Below are 4619 nucleotides of genomic sequence, written 5' to 3'. Positions count from 1 at the left end.
ACTCTTGGAAGTGACAAGACAAATCACATAGTGTTTCCTAGGTCAAAGGATTCCAGGTGGTACTCTTTGTGAGGAAAGCATATGAAAAACACAATATGATTTATGTTTTAAATAGATCCCTCTGTTGATTGCCGTGATGGTTTCAAAGAGTGTATACATATGCCAAATCTTACCAAATTGAACATTTCAGATATATGTAGTTTTTAAAAGTCAAACGTGTTTCAATAAAAGCTATTATAAATTCCATCTGGCTGCAATGTTGAGAATAGAGTCCTAGGGGAAAAGCAATTTCAGGGAACCTGCCTGGGGCTCATTCAATGATAGAATTATGAGATCACAGTGCCTTGGACCAAGATGATAGCAGCAAAGATACTGAGAAGTGAGTATATTAGAAGTGCTGGATATATTATAAAACTGATGCCAAAAGCATATCCTGATGAGTGGATGTTCACCATGAAAGAAGGGGGGGTGCAAGGAAGCTACCAAGGTTTTGGCCTAAACTGAGAAGATGGATTTTCTATAAACTACGATGCAAGAGTTCAAAAGAAAAACATGTTTGGATATGGTCTAACAGGAACTCTATAAAATTGAAATTTCTATTAGACACCCAAGTGAACCTGTCAAATAAGCAGTTGGATAAATGTGTCAAATTCAGTGGAGTAGTCTGTGCTGGAATTATCAGTGTGGAACTATCTAGCATCTAACATCTATCAAACTATATCAGATCAACCCATATGTTCATGTATCTATATATCTCTATGTAAGATGTTTAAAAGTATAGAGCTATGTGTTAGCCCTTAAAAAGAATGTAGACAGTGAATGGGAGACAAAAATACTAAACTGTGGGGGCATTCTCAAAGCTAGAGGTTGGGGATATGATGTAGTCTCAGTAAAAGAAACAGAGAATAGTCAGGATATGGAGGGGAAACAGAGGAAGACAGAGTGATTAGCCATGTAAATTACTGTAAGATGCCACGTAAGATGAGCCCTGACACACAACATTTAGCAACACTGAAATTAGGTTAATGTTGGCCACTTAGGAGTAAAAACCTTATTGGAAGAAATTGAAGATGAGGGGAGGGAAATTGTGAAAAGTGAATAAAAACAATTCTTTCCCAGTGTTTTTCTCCAAAGGTATAAAGAGAATTTTATCACCACCTGGAGAAGAAACTAGGCCAAACAATTTGTTTAAAGCAGGAACAAAGAGCTTATTATTTTGATAACAGAAATGAACTACTAGACTAGGACACTTGGCAGTAACAAGAAATAAGGGAAAATTGCTGGAATCATATCCTTAAGTGGGAAGAGGGATTGTGTTCAAGCTTACAAATATAGATATTGGTCTTACCTAAGGCATGGTCATCTCACCCAAAAAGGAAAGAAGGATATTATGCCTACAAATACAAACAGGTAAATAGATATGCCACGGCTCATAGAAATCTTTATCTGATTTCTATTTTTTCAATAAAATAAGAGTGAAATTCATTAGCTGAGAGTGAGGTTGGAGTAAGGAGGTTGAGACGTTTGAAAAGAGAGGGATAATTATGAAAGCGTCACTTAAGAAGGTAGAAAACTGAATAAAGTGGGGATGTTTATAGTTGCCCTGCAGCATTAAGGCTGACTTGAAGTTCAGGATAATGGATATAAATGCATATAAATGGAGACCAGTCAGCAGAGTATCATCATTTTTTACTCTAGCCATTTTTCAGATACATGAATGCAGCTATGTGACAGAGCTTTAGATTTGACCAGGACTGTGGTTTAATCAAAATGAGAGTGATTCAAGATCAGAGAACTTACTCCCATTTATCTGGCTTCAAAGTCCTTTGCTTAATTATTCTACTAGATTTTTCCACAGTGACTATATGGATTCTGAGGAGAGAAACAAAATAATGGCCTAGATGTTTAGAGTGTAAAAAATATCTAGATAACAGAAATTCAAAATTTAATCATATCCAGGTTTTCACTTAATTAGATTCATGGTACTAGATATGAAAATATTTTGCAAGTTCATTCCAGTTCTATTAGACAAAAGTAGGTAAACATTTTGAAGGGACTCTCATTCACCAGATTTATAGCAAATATATTTTTACAATGTTGTCTCATTAATACGGCAGAAAAATTGTGTTAATAGTGAGAAAAAATTACTTCTATTGTTTAAAAGTTTGATATATTCTTTAAAAGGCTAGTCTGAATGTTGCTATTGATGTTCAGATATGTGACAAACAGAACAGCCAGTGAAAAATCACCATGATATTTTAGGTTTAGTTTTACAGATGGTGTTTCTTTCAGAAACAGTGCAATGTTTGGCATAGCTTCAGTTTTATGTCTAAAATTGATCCAAAATATCTAAATTTTAATTGATAATAAGATAAAACTGCATTTTTATACAAAATATTAGAAGTCAGCCTGAAACTGACTATAAAAAATGAAAACTCAGCAATTAAATTTGGTCACTCACATTTACTGAACTCATATTCTAGATGTTGTTTTTCAGCACTTTTATAAAAGTTTTCTTACTAGAAGTACACAACAATCTAAAATAGGAGCTAAAATTTTCCCATTTTACAAATTAAAGCAAAGAGAAGTCTAACAACAAGCTCATATCCATAGTAAAAATTTATGTGCAAATATTATATATATATAACATGCATTTTTTTAGTATACAACATTGCGCATATAATTTTAAAAATCAGCTTATTAGTCATTTGGAATTTTGACATTTTTTTTAAGTTTTTTTTTTTTTAAGATTTTATTTATTTATTTGACAGACAGAGACCGCAAGTAGGCAGAGAAGCAGGCAGAGAGAGAGGAGGAAGCAGGCTCCCCCCTGAGCAGAGAGCCCGATGCGGGGCTCCATCCCAGGACCCTGAGATCATGACCTGAGCTGAAGGCAGTGGCTTAACCCACTGAGCCACCCAGGAGCCCTGACATTTGTTATTTAAAGAAATATTCCATTTAATTTATTTGAAAACTCCTTATTTAAGGAAAATTCAGTTGATGTGGGATAAAAGAGGAACAGATATTAAGGAACATTAGTTGGCAAATAAAATAAAACATACAGTAAAAAAGTCATGTTCGCAAAATTTTGTAGAGTTCTGTTATAACCTGATATTGAAAATATTAATGACAACGTATTTACACAAATTTACAGGTAATGCATATATACACATATCCTCTACTCTCTTTACATATAATGTATTGTTGAAAAATATATATGTAATTTATAATATGTAATAAATAAGGGAATTCAAATATTAAGCGAAATGTAATCTACCTTACAACAGAAGAGATATTTCTTATATTATTAAAATATTTTAAATATTTCTTCAATTGTTACATTATTGAATTATATGAAACAAATTCATTGTCATTTATATTTTTCATGAAAAATGAAGTAAAAGTGCTTAAACGCTTTGCAAACCCTGGTATATTTATGGTAAATTATGACAAACCCTGGTATTTACCCTGGTAAATGCCACCATTTTGGAAATGATGGAAAGGTAAGAACAGAAAAATTAAGATATGATTTTTAAAAGAAAATACACTTTATAGGCTTAGGCTAACATATCACAATATCTGAACATTCATTTAATTAAAAAATTTTAAATGATCAAGAGTCTTTTCTTGAAGGCAATGTAAATTATTTGACAGTTATCAAAAAGTTATAGCGCTATTATATGGATTCTGATTAGGATAGGTAATGCATTGTTAACATTAATTTAACTCTTACATTGAATTAATTGTTTTAAGTACTAGAAATATAGATTTGGAAGAAAGCATTACTGACTCCAAGGGGACCATAATCTATAAAAAAGGAAAACAAATAATAGATACAGTAAGTTACATTCTGACAAAAAAAAATATAGGGTGCTAGGAAACCCCATACAATGAGTAATTTTATCAGATGTATGTATGCCTATATGCACACTGACATTAGAAAAGGATTCACAAAGGAGGTGAAGAAGCAGAATTTTATAGGGAGAGCAACTAATGAAGGTAAGGGAGACTGTAGGTAAAAACGGAAATTGAAGAACGAGATTCTGCTATGAACCTTGTTAAAATCACTAATATCTTTCTCCCAGATTATGGCAATAGCCTAGTGTCTAGTCCTCCTGTTTCCACTTCTACCTACAACCAGTTCTTAATGCACAAACTGATGTCTCTAAAAAACTCTTCCCAGCCACGAGGAAGTTTTTACAAGGCCCTCTGTGACTCCTGTCGCCTCTCCTTACCTCTCTGTTTCTTATTTGTTCACATTACTCCACCAAGACTGGTCTGTTTTGCCTCAGAGAATGATAGGCAGACTTTTCCTCAGGACTTTTGGACTTGGTATTTTATTCGCTTGTCTTTACTTGTTTTTTTTCCCCTCATTTTCTTTACTTAGATGCCACTTCTCAATATTACCCAACTTGATCACCTAAATTCCTCCTGTGGTCTAGTGTTCTTTTTGACCTTTGACCTAGCTCTATTATTTCACCATAGCATTTCCTATAACATTTAGTACCAACTAACACAGTATACACTCCACTTGTTTATTTACTTTTTTGTATGCTTTATCTCCTACCCCCAAGATTTTAAGCTACATGAAGCCAGAAATATTTCCTTTTTTTTTAAAT

This window comes from Mustela nigripes, chromosome 2 (assembly GCF_022355385.1).
Source record: "Mustela nigripes isolate SB6536 chromosome 2, MUSNIG.SB6536, whole genome shotgun sequence".
In the NCBI taxonomy this organism is placed as follows: Eukaryota; Metazoa; Chordata; class Mammalia; order Carnivora; family Mustelidae; genus Mustela; species Mustela nigripes.
This window is presented reverse-complemented; position numbering follows the sequence as displayed.